Source organism: Styela clava, chromosome 4 (assembly GCF_964204865.1).
Source record: "Styela clava chromosome 4, kaStyClav1.hap1.2, whole genome shotgun sequence".
Taxonomy (NCBI): domain Eukaryota; kingdom Metazoa; phylum Chordata; class Ascidiacea; order Stolidobranchia; family Styelidae; genus Styela; species Styela clava.
In genome coordinates, this window is record NC_135253.1 from 7,430,515 (window position 1) to 7,446,597 (window position 16,083).

Consider the following 16,083-nt stretch of genomic DNA (forward strand, 5'->3'; position numbering starts at 1 on the left):
ATAAACACTAAAAACGACATTCGAAAATTAAATTCTAATTGGACCTTCCTGAATTCACCCATGGATATTCGTACCAAGGAAAATTTATACCCACAGTAGTGGAAGTATTCCTCTAACACATCACGATCTTTGTTTTGACCATTTTCTTTCAACTAAATAAGGCAAACGCATCACAAGCATAAATCGTACAACCCTCTACCGTGGAGTTTGTTTTGAATACGGTGGTAGTTACATTTTATTGAAACTAGCCACAAACAAATAGAGTCAAGGTTAACTAGTAATTACGCGCGTGAAAGATACTGCGACAACGAACAATAGTATAAAAAGGTGCTCACATAGGTAAAAATACATGTTTTTCCACTCTTGTCGCTGCGTTAAATCTTTGGCCGTTTTGCCCAATGTTTTTATTACTGTAAGCTTAGCGATATACATTTTTATGTAATATAGGTAGATGTATCAATCAAATGGATTAAGTTTATCCACAATTCGTCGACGGAAAAATATTTGGAAAGCCGGGGATATTGTCAAATTTTATCCATACATTATGTATTACAACATCATGAGTTTAAGTGAAATATGTGCATTCTTTTAATTCAGGTTAACACGCGTTAGAACTGTCGCCCATTGGAAATAACACCAACCTTCAGGTTCGTTTATTTGGTTTGTAATTGAAATATATTTATACTTTAATACTAGCCTGCAAAAGTGATGCCTGGGCATTCAAAAGTTACATACGTCATAGGGATGAGATTTAAACTGCTAACGGGTGTGTTTTGATCAAAAAGTAGTTATTCACAAGATGGCGCAAACACTTGAAAAAGCCAGTCGACTCTGGACGCTTACCATCACTGTCTTCATTTGTAAACGCTGAATTTTCATTAGAACATGTAACCGTTAAAATGAAAAATCTCGTGAATTTTTTTAATTTAATTTATTTTGTATAAAACCTATCTGATTATATCGACCTTGCTCCCTAATAAGCTTTACCAACAATACCCCACAAGACGTATCATTCCATATAGTCTATATTAGCTTCTTACATGAACGATTGAAATATGAATGATATAAGCAAATTTATCATATTTTTAGATATATATACAGGAAGATTAGACCACAAACCGCTCCATCAACACGAAAACAAAATGCACGCTCATCACCTGCGGGGTTTTGGACTCCTTTCGACATAAAGCGCCATGACGTGCATAGAATTAATCGCAGTCTACCCAGTTTGCAAGATTATGCTAGGATTCGTCCGAAGTCTCAATGAAAAAAGGTTTACGACTGTTCTCAGTTATGATTTGTTGCTCTGGATTCATGTGAGAAAAGCTTATAGTAAAATTTGACTAATACTTACAGGTAGTGTTTTAGAGAAAGTCAAGAAATGAGAAGAAAGCATCGAAGAAAAACATAAAGGTATATATATAAATAATGACTTTTACGTTAATATACTGTGTTAATATACTGTAAGGATTGCACACTTATTTGAAAAATCAAATATACTTCGGTTAAATATGATTTAAATATGATCAAAATGACTTGATAATCCAATGAAGGATGTATTACAATACCTGCGTTTCATTTTGATTTCAGAGCAAAAAAGATGGCGAGGCCACGATGGCGAACGTAATTGACGGACGAGGTTGTGAGAATGGAATACGTGAGTTGGATAAGTGCTACCATATTTTTGTTGTATTTTTTAAAGTAGTTTTAAAAGATCGAATAATATTCATAAAACAGGTAAAAAATGAGGTCAGAAGCGTCATGGACATGATGATGGGCAAAAGTTATCAGGATGACATATTATGTACTGAGCTGATTCAACTAATGCCATTGAGTGAAAATCTGGCTCAAATGGTTTATGGGAGAGAGAGATTTATTTTAGCGTCAACCAGAGAACAATTCCGTATAGGCTGGAGGGAGGAATACGACCACAAGGTCATCAAAGTCAGCTCCGAACGTTTTGGTACATTCCGAAAATCATTTTGATTATTATAATTGTTATTTGATTATTATAATGACAAGTTAAATTCGAGATAAAACTGTTCATATTCTCCGAAACCCCTACGGGTCTAGTAGGCTATCTTGCTTATTTGGAGATGATGGGCATGAGCAAAGAACTATTTTAAACTTTGAATTACAAGTTTTTTTTATTTTGGAGAAGGAAATATAGTTACATCACTTCGTGCTTGTTTAAATATCGTTGAACGTGGGTAATTTGAAACACGTTGAATTCTAATATGACCTCCAAAATTTAATTCTGCATGCGCCAGAACAACAAAGACGGCCCAAATGAGAAAAAATTTGACTTGGGAAGCTATATGATGATTTGTCTAAAGTATTATCTTTAATTCATAATTAATTCGAAAATTTTAGGCCTACAGCATTGTACCGGAGCGATTCCATAATTGCTTTCAATCAATCAATATTAAATCATAGACTATATATTATTTTCTTTTGTTATCATGATTTTATCTCGCAACAAAGGTCTTATTATATTTTAGTAAAATGTATCATTATCTTCAATACGCCGCTCGTGATTATAATGCATGAATTGATTTTCAAATCAAATGAACATTCAATATACAATAGGAATAATTTGACAGGGGATAATATATATTTAATATTTGCTTAGCGGAGAGAAAACATAATTGCGGTAATATTACAAAGACTTCAAAATGAATTTTTCAACCAGTGCATATGGAATAGAATCTGAAAGTCTCGTGTTAAAGGGATTCCGTTTGCTGTTTTGGGCTTCGGTTGTTTGCATTCTGACGGGATATTTTGTGGTTACGGCTTACATCATGGTAATTGGTAACAAAAAATTAGTCGCGGTTGAAATCAGCCATCAGCACTTGTAAGAGGCACGTGGTTGATTGCTTTGATAAAAAATGATGGTTTCAGACATTTAAGACAGTTTGTAAGCGCCAACTCGCCAAAACACTCTCAAAATATGTTTGAAAATATTTCGCTATGGACCTTTCCCCGATCTCTGTCCGAGTGAGAAAAGTGTCTGAGCGGATGCGAAAAGGGAGCCTCGTTACGTCACATTTTGCTGATTGGCTACGAATTAACAAGGAAGTCGGTGCTCAGGGAAAGATCCATAGTGAAGTATAGAGAGAATTACTGTAGGGTCAAAGGTCGGAGAAACATCCACAGTCGCTTTGATAGATCTGAAAGCAGGAGCGGTCCAGGACAGCGATCCCGCTGTTCTTCCTCGCATTGCTTGTCGCCATCTTGGCCTGGATATGGCCCTCTTTGCCACGTAAGTGTTATGAAATAATGCTTTATTACGAAATAGTAAGCGATTAACTTCCATCTTATATTATGTACGGTACCGGTACCGGTACGGTTTTAAACCGTACCTACCGGTATCTAAGGTTTTGTTTGCTCTCCTGATTTCATAGTCAGTTTTCATTTATTTGTTTTTATCAATCATTTTAGTGTTATGCTGATTATGGAGTTGTCTCCGGTGAGTTGTCCGCCTCCCGGTTACCGTACCGGTACCGTTATTTTCGAAAAAGTGTTATGATGGTCATAGTCTACTCCTGTACTCTTATTTTCAACAGGTTCTGCTGATTTGTCTGTGAGGATTTATAAATATACACAGAGTTCCAAAGAAAACTTAGTTTTGTCTATGAAAACATATCAAAAAATGGAAATATGCAGTCCGACCATGACAGTTGTAGTCTATAGTTCAGTTCATTTTGGTCATCAACATCATTAACGAAAAATTCTATCCACGACATGATTCATTTCAAAAACTAGACTGCGAAGTGAGAACTGGCTGTTACGTATTAAAATGAATATTCATAATTCTATTCAACTTGGACAGCGAAGCGAAAACTGGCCGTTATAGGCTATATTAAAATGGATATTCATAATCAATTTTACTTTAGCTATTATCCATTTGTTTGGTCATCATAGCATCCTATAAATTAGATAAATTTATTATTAACTTTTGATACTTACGGTATCCTGGTATCATTTAAACATCCTTTCTCGTGTAATATATGTCTTCCATTACATTAAATTCTTCCCCGTGTCCAATTTTTGTGCTTCCTATTAGCAAGGTTCTACATCCTAACATTTTTCGATTCTACTCGTTTTTGGGGAATGCTTAAATTTCAACATATAATAGATTTAATGTACATATTATGGCCCCAACTCGTATACCTGGAGTGTAGGCGGAAGGTGTGTGTAAACATTTAATTAAACTATTCAAAGTTTTGCCATACATTCCTACAATTGAAAAATATATGAACTGAATACAAGTTGATTTTGAAGGCTCATCCCTACCATATAGTACAGGGGTCTGCAACCTTTTGTCCCTCGCGAGCCAAAATTAAAGGTTGCGACCCCTGATATAGTATAACCATGCTTTATTTAAGAGTAGAATGTGTAAATATATCCATTATAATTTTTGTAAATAAGTATTCGCTTAATTTTAATAATTCTGCAAACAAAATCAAATGTCTTCCAGCCATTTCTTATATATAAATAGTGCTTTCATTCTCCATATTGATGTGTTATTGTAAATATAACTTTATTTTATGTAATCATTGATTGTATATACACTTGCATGGCTCCGTTATTCAATTATGTCCATAGAAATAATATTAGTATGGATTTGGAATTTTCATAAACCGTCCTTTATCAAACAATTTTTCAATAATATTCCAGCAGTAATTTGTATGGCTATTAAAAAACTTAGATCATTTTGTTAGTTTTTATTTTTATGGCCTGACTCTTTTTTGTGATTTTACCGAATCTTGACTGAATTTTGCCTCTAATTTTTCCAGTTTGTTTCTGTTTTCATGTCTACTAAAACACTTCTGAAATTGAGATACAGGCAACCATACCTTTTGGCTTGCAGTTTTTTATAAATGTCTCAAATATTGAATAATTTGTCATGGGTCATTGACTTTTTTTGTTCTGCTCTTGTATTATGAATTATGATAATGCATTTGAAAACTTTATATGCAAATGATAAAATTGCGTGTATAATGGTTGTATGTGGTAAATTTTTTTGATGATTGACATCCACCCAATTGCCCTGGAAAATATTTTTGGTTAGCAGCCTTAGGTAGTTTAATATATCTGAAAGGTTTTAAATCATTAAATTCCTTCGAAAATTCGAAAAAATTTACTTCTCAAGTCAATCTGTCCACGAGAACAGTATTTGAAAATATATATCCCAAGTTTTATTCATTTTATTAATTTAGAATTAGTTGGACATCATAAATCACTGGCATAAAACTTAAAATCAAAGTTTTTGGAAAGTATGAACATTTCTGGTTAACTGAATAACAGATTTTTTGTTTATGTATAGTGCATGCTTATATACTATTATATACTCAGCAACCATATAATCATATTATATAACTGTTATACTTTCAAGGGTTCCACAAATGCAGTATTGCTCGGTTGTTGTTTCACACTACTCGTTGACATTCATTTGAATGTAGAGTGGTGTAAAAATGACTCTGGGCGACCCTTTTTGTATATAGCCTATTATGAAGTTATTAAGCACGCACTATTATTAACCTGCACATGTAAGCGCTCATATTACTACAATATTATATATGTGTCTTCATCAATAATTGTATACTTGCAAATCTATATAATATATTGTAGCCCAGCAAAAAATCATACTTTTCAATTAAATAACTTGTACTGCCTGGCGCCGCGCCCACAATTCTTCCAACTAAGATGGTCATCTACTGCCTTTTCATAGAGGGTTTTCAGTTCAACCCCCATAAAAATATACAGGGAATTTCAAAATTTGCATTCTAACTAAATTCGAAATTGAAAGTTTTATTCATGATAGTTTTTTTCACTGACAAATATTACTAATTTAAGTTTACTCATTTGGGTATTTGAACACCACACTTCATTGCAAAATTTAGTTTGATTTGTTTCACTGAGTATTGGCCACACATGAACAATGTTGAAATATTTCCATGTGTTGTCCATATTTTACAAAGAACAGCTTCTGTGACTGGGCAGTCAAGTTAAGTTGATTGCTTATAATGTTTTTAATTGCAAATATATCACCAATCACTATATAATAACCTCTTTTGCTCCTATGTGGCATTTCTCTAAATCAGATAGTCATAGGATTTTATGTTACTCAAATCTAGGGAAATTAAATTATACAGCTTAGTGCCCCGCTGACAGCTAGCTAGGCCGGGGTGGGTACTGCAATGGTGTTGGCCAGGGGTGGGCAACTTCTCTCGTTGGCGGGCCAGATGTGGGAAAATGAAGTCCTCCGCGGGCTGGATTATTACAAAAAAATACTTCGGTATCCAATTTTTGTTAAATGGTCCACACTCTCTGTCAACTTTCATGGTTAATGAAACTTAATATTGCGTCGGACCACATTATAGAGTGCGGTCGAAATCCCGACACGGGCCAGACCTGGCCCCCTCATGTTTCCCACCCCTGGTTTTGGCGGTGGGATGGATAGTGCTGGAATACGCTCGCTATCGCACCTCTTGATTACTCATGGTGGTTTCGAATCCCGTGAGGAATAATTAGGTGTGGCCGGAATGCTGGACTCGCCGCCTACACCCGACATGGACTGAAAACCGGTCGAGAGGCCGTTTTCTGGGTTATTATTAAGCCGTCTTATCGACTTTCGTCTCCATGGGATAAAGAATCGGAATCGAAAATTCCAGTGCAACGGCTTCTGAAACTCGATTTCTCGGCGGATACGATTTTTTCGTTGCGTAAAATATTCGATCCATGGCCTATGCGAGCATTCAAAATGTCTTGCCATATTAATTTAATTGTGTTCATCGTAAGTTCGTAACTCGCCTTCGCATCGACTTACGGTAAAATGAGAGCACTATAAATCTATAAATTCTACGGTAATCTGCGGATATGAAAATACGCATAAACTGCCCGATTAAATTGGATTCGGATTTTGGCGATCTTGGGATCGATTTGTCAAGTTTGAGCTATGCGCTGACTGAGTACAATGTGCAATTGCGCATTCAATATTCAATCAGAGGGGTTGGTAGCATAGAAGTCATATTGGGGGTGTCAAAATACGGCTGACGAAATGCGGTCGTTGCGTGTCAAATTGGGGGTGACGAAATAGGGTCGTCGAGTCGAGGGTGACGAAATACGGTCGGTGCGTGTCAGATTGAGGGTGGGAAATACGGCCGGTGCGTGTCAGATAAGGCGTGACGAAAAACGGTCGTTGCGTGGTGTCAGGTTAGCGGTGACGAAATACGGTCGCTGCGAAGAAACCGTAATGATTTGATTTCCGCATGTCAGAATAGTAGTATCACGTTTTGTACTGGACCTGTATAATACAAAACATAGCGTATATTCCGGTAATTTTATGAAAAATATATATGTATCATAGTTAAAAGTGGTTTTGTATTTGAACTTAATTTACCACAATTATCTTTTACTTTTTAGATAGATATTACGGCGATATTGAACGTCTCATACATTTAGAGCGGGTATAGGGGTGACGAAATGCGGCCGTTGTGTGTCAAAATGGGCGTGACGAAATAGGGTCGTCAAGTTAGGGGTGGCAAAATACGGTCTGTGCGTGTCAGATTGGGGGTGAAGAAATACGGTCGTTGCGTGTCAGATTGGGGTTGACGAAATACGGTCGTTGCGGGGTGTCAGGTTAAGGGTGACGAAATAGGTCGGGTATGGTGTCAGATTAGGGGTGACGAAATACGGTAGAGGCGTGTGAGAATGTAGATGGCAAAATATGACTGAGCTGAGCTTGTCACATTACCGTAAATCTGGCAATAGGGTGCCGGTACGCAATCAGTGACAACGAGCTGGATGAAATCAAGGATCACTAAAATTTGAAAATGAAATTCGCCAGGTATTTATATGTTAATTGTAGCAATTGAGCCTCTGTTAATTACTATCAACCTAAATAAAGATGTGAGGGTATACCGGTAGCGACGCCAGGAAATATAGAATTAAGTAGAAATTATTCATGAAATCGGCGATGACAAACCTTGAAAAGGTATTGGAAGTTTTGATTCATGAAATGGTGCATGCATCTGGTGTTTCATTGCATGAATGAGGAACCGATCACAGACCAAAATTTCGGAAAAAAGCACGCCGTATTGTACAAACAGTCAACGCTCAAAGGAACAATCTTCTCTCGAAACTTAGATGTAACATTCAATGAAATTCAAAAAGTTAAAAACGAAGGCACAGTTAGGAGGCCAACGTTATGAAATACAACTGCATATTTATTATCTTGTAGTACAATGTTGCCTGAAATACGTTTGTGTTCGTCGGGAGCTTGAAAACAACATATGAAAACCGAACCGAATAACAGAATATTTTACAGTTAGTTAAATTTGTTTTAAGAAAATTTCCATGTCCTCAAATAGTGTCAGACAATTTTTTTTCTATTTCTAATATTTTATGTTACTTGATTATGCATAGAAATGACATGAAAAAAACATGTTTATGTCATCGTGCAAAGTGATTGTAATTTATTTTAAATTTGACGTACGACTGGGATCACTCTGCATAGAGAGACTAAAGTTAACGAAATCTCTCTATGCAGAGTGATCGAGTCGTATGCCAAATTTAAATTAAATCAAAATCAGCTAATTAAATTTAACTAAACATTGTAAATAATTCTTAAAGTTTCTTTTAAAGTTTTTCGATCATTAATATGAATACAATTTTTAATGTGAAGATATGTTTGGTATATTATTACGTTTTGCTTTTCAATTCTTGAACATCTCGAAATAGTAACAGATTTCTCATATTTTAAGTAGAGAGTTTATTTATTTTGTCGAACCTCCTGAAGTATGCGCACCAAGATGGCGCGCAAACTGAACTAAGGTTGTGTACCAGGTTAGGGTTCAGATTATGCGGCATCTTGGTGCAACAAATTCTCGGTATGAACTGTATAGCAACTGGTATCAATACGATCATGTGGACATCGAGATCAGTTACCAGTACCACTCAATATTTATAACGTGAAAGACATAGGCTTTAGATGTGATAAGACATCTAGGGTGTGATATTGTACGTTTGTCCGAAACCATCAATAACTTTCAATGGAAGAATAATTTAGTTGGCAAGCGTTTGGGATGATATAAGCATTAATTATAAATATATATACCTAGATATGAATTCAGCCAAATTACTTGCTTGATCAATTATGATATATATTAACGAATTTGACATTTTTGATTGATGACTAAAATAATAAGAGAAGGTTTTCATGTGAGTGTATGGCATTGGTTACTTAAAATATGTAAATGGTGAATGACTCAAAGTAGCGTCTATATAGGGCATTAAAACGTCACTGCAATAGTCAAGTTGTTCGCGTGGTAAAGTTCGGAGCAACAAAGTAGATATAAAAAAGCAATCATATCAAAATTGAGCTTGAATGTTTTCGTATGAGTAAGGTCTACAATCATCATGTAAAATATCAGGAAGAATACCAATGTTGAAATGTAATTTACACTAATTTTTCATTCTTTTAGTTAGGTACCGAATTCTATGCAAATGTTTTTAAGAGATGAAACGCTATTCAGAAGATGTTAGCTAAGTGAAACACATTCTTTAGTACAGGGTGGGCCAACCTTTTTGGCCGAATGGCCACATTTAGTTCACGAATGATCTCGCGGGCCACATGACATGGTGGTTATGTTCTAGTTTTTACTACGCCGACTGCAGATTAATGAAAAACAATCAAAACCATCAAACCAAAATTATAAGCTCAATGAAAATAGGAAGATACAGTAAAGTCAAAAGTTTTTACTACGCATATATATTTCAATGTCGAGTATGACACCGCTTTTATCGATTAAGTTTGTCAATATTCGGTGTGATGGACGAGATAGCAATGCAGGGCGAATTTTTCATTAGCGAAATTAGGGATCTCGTGGGGGTTTTCACATGGTTCATCCGTGAAAAAACTTGCTCGCACAAGTAAGTGCTGTCAAATGTTGAGGTCATAAAAACTGCCTCTTCTAGCTTCGTAGAAAAAAAGACAGGAAATCAAGTTGAAGTACATGGCAGACGATAAAAATAAATTCAAACATCTCTCTCCAGCAATTACGCTCACAAAGACACGTAACAAAAGCTTCCGATAGCTGGTTGGTGCTTTTCGCGCGTTTAAACGACGAGGAATAACTTTTTATTAGAGGTTTCAATAATGGCTCAGATTTGTGAAAAACATTGGGATTCGGATAATATCGCGCGGGCCACTCGGAAACCTTCGGCGGGTCATATGTGACCCGTAGGTAGGCTTACCATACGTCCCGCTTTAGGCGGGACAGTCCCGCTTTTTAACGTCTTGTACCGGTGTCTCGACGGGTCAGCCACATATCCCTTTTTAGCGTTCAACCAGTCAGCATAATACACGAACAATAGCGATTGGAATGTTCTTGATACTGTTGTTGCTGTGTAGCGTTTTTTAGCCTTCTTACTGAAGGTTTTGTTACTTATCGATCTTAAGATCGGTAAGTATATTGATAGGTATTTGTCTGTATGTATGTCTGTCTGTCTGTTAGATGCACGCGATATCTCACGAAGGCGTGGTTGAATCTGCTGAATCTGTGTGCGTAGCAGATGCGCAAGTTTTCACGCTAGTGAGTCAGAGCGAAGGATACACACCGCTAGATCGTATCTCGTGATTAATCTTTGAGCCTTGTCCATATCTCTCTTGTAACTTTGACGTCGCCGCGATGCGCAAGTTTCCTTCGAGAAATTTTCCACACTATTGAGTCAGAGCAATGACATTAAACAACATGATGCGCAACTCAGGCATTTTTGGCCGAAGATCGTATCCGATAGCACGCTCCAATGCACATACTTGACGAAACGAAAACGAGCGGATGTGTGCTGCTTTCAAGGCATAGCACTAATGGTGTTCGTTCCTGCTTTGACAGTTGTTGTCGATTTTAATGATATATTGGAAAATTGAAGGTAAAAAGAAATCGGAAAAAAGTAAGGTAAATACTATTGTTGTATATCACACCCGGGCATTGCACTGTTAAGTACATGTGGGAAAGCCAGCTTTTGTCAAATACTACGAAGTTATTAAATCAGTACGGTACGTAGTTGCCCATTTGCCGAAATTGCATATTTACTTACCCCTTACGGTTTCAAATAGTTCATGCACCTCCAATTAGATTATTTTTAATCAGTGAGGATATATACTCATTGCTGTAACATACTATTGCTCATTCACTTTTATTTGCGTATTGAATCAAAGGGTTAACAAGTTCACCTAACATTTCACTCATACCGGTCTATATTGTATAGTAATTTTCTGACTAAACCCCTTTATTAGTTGGTTTATATACCAAATTCAGTAAAACATTTTTTACATAAAACATGAGATATTGGATTTATTAGCTTTTCCAATCTAAATCATAGGCCTATAGACTGCTTTATTTATTCTTAACGAAAATTATTAAATCTCCTCTCTTTCTTTAGATGTAAAAGTTGTGGGAAAACCTGTCTAAGCATTGTGGGACTCCTGCAGCACAAGAGGCAATAGCAAAAATAGAAAGTATATCAATCAAGTAATCAAGCCGACATAAAGCAAAACTTTCAACTATTCGTCCAACCTCAATTTCCTATTATTTATTCACAGGACAACTGTAGCAGAAGGGGAGATATCAGAAGTCTGGCGACATATCAGTGACAGTGTGATTCCAAGAAATACAATCAGAATACTCCATAAATGTTTGCAATAGAAGAACAACCTATGGAGACATGCAAAGACATTTGACCCTCCGGTAGAGTTGTGTATGGCCCCTACATCCTGCAGGGCTTGAGGAAAATAACTAAAAATTCCAAAGCGTAAGATTGCATAAGCGGTCTTATTTGTAAAAAGGCACAAAACATGCCAGACATACTTAAAACAGCTTTGGAAAATGAGGATTATGGGTCACTCACTACACCTATGTTATATTTGATTCATCAACTTTTGGTAGTAGGCCTACTAAAGAAGAAATTCAGGAAAGAGTATAATCATGATTCATGATAAAATACTGTTTTATATTTAGAACAACTTCAATCTAGACCAGGGATATCAAACTCGCGGCCCCGGAGAACTTCCAGTGCGGCCCTCGAACGCTCAACAATATTTGTAATTGTATTTTGGAGTTTTTTTTATCTAAGTGTAATAGATTTTTCAACCCTTTTAAAGTGAAATTGAATATTCACACAGAAAGCAATTTACTGAAAGAAGTTTCGGAAAATTAATTTTTTTTGTTCACATTTTGACCCAATTAAGAATACACATCAAGCCAGCAAAAGAATACTTGAATAAAACACTTGAGTGAATAAATTGAACGCAAAGTACATGAAGAAGGTGGCATTTTCGAAGAAAATGGGAGTTGCAATATTTCTGCATTTCACAAAATTTTGAAGCACATTGTTCAATTTGTCATATTTCCATCAGTACAATAAAAAAACACAATAAGCTCAGCAGTCAATATGACAATTTCGAAGACCAACTTCGAACAGAAAATTACCATGTGTTTGTATATTAATATAAATATACAACGAATTAGTTACTAAAAATTAATATCAATAATAATTCAAGCAATCCTATGCCATGCAATGTGGCGCGAAATGTCGTGTCGAAAATATCTGTCATTTGTTTTTTTACTGATCTATTCATGAAATGATAAAAGAAACTTTTTTGCATTACTGGAATTAATTAAACATTCGCAAAGATCCAGATTAATCCATGATCATGTGACCTCGTTAGTTAGAGTTGGTACTATAAAATCATTTCAGCCTTGCCTTAGTATGCTGGTGACACAAAAAAGATGCCAAACGTCAGGACAAATGTAATTAAAAAAACATTGAGTTTATACGGTAGTATTTTTGTTAATTTCAAGTCCATGTATTTAGATTAAGTCATTTTTAGTGTATGTATTATTCTGTCCTTATCCAAAGCTTGTTCAAAAATGATTTTGATGGTTGTATAGAGAATTTTATGATTTTTTGTAATAAATACAGTAACTTGCAATAATAGTGGAATGCAAATATTAATATGTAATTGCATTTGAAATTAAAGAAAATAATAAAACTTAATCCAACTGTTTAGTTGCATCACAATATATGTCACAAACTAAAACTATCTGAAAAATATCTTTCAAGTATACATTATCAAAAAGTGTTTTTGGCCCTTTTTACAATTTCCAAAATGCAATGCGGCTCTCAAAAACCCTTGAGTTTTACACCACTGATCTATTCTAGACGATTCAAGCATTGCTTTGGGAAATAATATCACTGCAATTAAATTGAAAAAAATCTCGCTATATTGAATACAAAATCGTTGCTATCATAAAGGTAAACCAATTCAGCCACTCGGAATATATTGGCCTTCACAAGGCAATGGAGGCAAAATTGAAAGTTCATGAGCTATGAACTTATGTTCTTTTCTTTGTCTTGAACTTTATATACTCCACAGCCCCTATTAATTTTTTTTTAATTTAATTACCATGTGATGGTCATACATATCTTTAACTTGTATTTTCTGTCATGATGTATTATCTCAATGTGTCAAACTTTTAATTAGTGTGCATATTTTGCTTCCAGATGACATAAATGCACAGTATTGTCTTGTTTATTACCTCAGCTTGGAGTATTGACAAGAAAAAGGTACCCGTAAATTACGTAAAAAATTTTTTAACTCTTTGTTATAATCAGAATTCACAATTAATAGGAATCATAAACAGCCAACAATCAATGAGAATTATATGCCAAATCCCTCAGAATAAATTTGTCTTCTAAAATCGGAGGAAGGCAAAACATATAGGTAGTTTCCATTCATACAAGTCTTTCAAGAAGACTTGCTCGAGCCAAACTAAATGAGCATTCTTTCGTTACAGGCGCAAAAAGGCAGGCACTACACGTAAAGTAGACGCCGAGTAGCAAAAGCGAGCGGAAAACGGTCGCGAAAGGCGACGAGAAATATGTGCATTGGAGCGTATCATGAAATACAATCTTTCGCATGTAGTCTTATGGAGTGACGTCAGAGTTGCCTATCATGTTGTTTAATGTCATTGGTCAGAGCGAAGGATACACGCCGCGAGATCGTATCTCGTTACTTATAATTACTCCTTAAAGTTTAAGCAATGTCCATATCCCTAAATCAGGTTCGGGGTTGCAGAATTCCTCACCAAAATATCGCTAGGCTGTGTTTGAATAGCCGTCGCAACCTGGGTTAGCGCCGTTGTATTTAACACAAACTATAGGATTGGTAAATACAGAAATAGGCTATTCGCTGGAAACTAATCGAAACAATCCAGTTCGGATTTGCAGAATTCTTCATAAAAGTATTTCCTCGAGTAGTATTTCGACGACATGGGGAGTTGGCTATTGTTTCCTACATTTCTGATATTGGCTTAAAACTAATCAAAACAATCCAGTTCGGGTTTGCAGAATTTTTCGAATCGAAACCGCAGTTTCTGTTTTGGGGGATCCCCTAACTTTCGATCGATAAGTCTTCGGTCTCTGTCCGATATTCTCGTTTGTTTCGTTGTTTTGTTAGCGGATAATTGCTACATTTTGTTACGTGTAAGCCCCGTACGCCAAAAGAGTGCTTAACGTCAAGGTGAATTTATTTCTATTCTTCGAACTGAAACCGATATGTAGACAGACAGCGCATGAACTTCCGATTACAATATGGTCAATGAAGACGGTCGGGAGGGTTTTAAATGTAGGCCCCCAATGTAAAATTTAAAGGTGAGATTAGAGATTACAAAAATATGGTAACCCTATAGTTAAAACCAAAGTGCCATAGTCACTTTGGCTAAAACGGGCGTTGACAACAAGGTATTCATTTTAGGGGGGTGTTTCCAAATTTAGGGGGTGGTAAATATTTTTTTATTAGTGATAAAACTATTTATAAAAATGTGTTATGTACTTGACTGATTATCTTCACCGTGGGGTCCCGTGAGGATTTACAGCGTCGTAATTTCGACTGAACATGCAATAAGATTTATAATCGATTCAAAATAGAATTGAACCGATTTCAGAAATACATGTAAATGGCATCTCAGTTGCGAGATAATTATAATTTCAATGTGAACTGGAAGGACTATAAAAACAAGCAAACGTCACGAAGAAGAACACATACAATTAAAGATAACGGGAAACTCTCAGTAATGAAGAAAGTTTCAAATATCATGGTAGGAGAAAAAGAAAGCCAAAAGTAAACATCGGATGTGGTTTTGTCTAAGCAACGCCACAACAAGGTTCCAATAACTTACAGACATACACAGGCGCATTGTTCTAATTGAGACAAGTGGACAAATATACTGATTTCTGAAAATGCTGCAGTTTTTTGTGATTGGTTGCGAATCTGTGAAATATTCGATTTTGCAAAAATTGGGGTCACGAAAAGATTCGGGGATCATTGGTGTACTGTAGACTGTAGATGGCGTTTTCCGAGTTAACTCAATTGATGATTCTTATTTCTACAGCTTTGTACCTGCTGCTTGCGATTTATCATAAACCATTAAATGATAATAATCAGAAAGGGTGATTACGTGGATAACAGTTTCTTTTTAATTGTCTTGTTGAATGAATTTCTATGCAGTGCACTTTTGAACTTGGGATAGTATAATATCCCAGGCTTGGAAAGCATTATATTTATTTTCGGGACATCCAGCCAGGCAGAAAGGTTTATTTGCCAAACTAATAAATTTCAGAATTCGTTGAAATGAGGTCTTTTTTCAAGCAATATTCTGTGGGGCTATCGAGTATCGATAATATCAAATGCATTTACTGATCTATTCTCCCGTGTTAGGTCTTCGAGTCCATACAAGGCACATTAATCTTATGGAAAACGTACTAGAAACTCCAGTCCTATTGAAAACATTTCAGCCGATTATAAACGATATTTCAAACATCTTGACAGATATCCACTCTTTCCTTCTATTATATAAAAGAGATGCTGGATGAGGGAATCTATATATTATTTTAGCTGTCAAGTAATTAACAGACAATCCAATTCTGCAGCTAGTAAGATCGCGACGTCGAAAGCAATTTTACATCTGTGATAACTTTCCAATGTTATCCTGTCAAACAACACAAAGTAAATAAGCA

At 35.7% G+C, this 16,083-nt stretch overlaps 2 long non-coding RNA genes across 3 annotated transcripts; both read left to right on the forward strand.

Annotated features, from left to right (window-relative positions):
* The first annotated feature begins 632 nt into the window (after positions 1-632).
* LOC120326142 (uncharacterized) lies at positions 633-6,071 on the forward strand. 2 transcript variants are annotated; one of them, XR_013475085.1, is made up of 6 exons: positions 633-647; positions 1,090-1,273; positions 1,357-1,413; positions 1,591-1,657; positions 1,738-3,262; positions 3,567-6,071. It is a non-coding gene; the product is annotated as an uncharacterized LOC120326142 (long non-coding RNA). The 2 variants fall into 2 exon arrangements; XR_005567403.2 differs by having other exon boundaries at positions 1,591-3,262.
* A 4,761-nt stretch (positions 6,072-10,832) lies between these two features.
* On the forward strand, positions 10,833-11,833 carry LOC144421882 (uncharacterized). Its single transcript, XR_013475011.1, has 3 exons — positions 10,833-10,961; positions 11,449-11,537; positions 11,609-11,833. It is a non-coding gene; the product is annotated as an uncharacterized LOC144421882 (long non-coding RNA).
* The last annotated feature ends 4,250 nt before the right edge of the window (positions 11,834-16,083 follow it).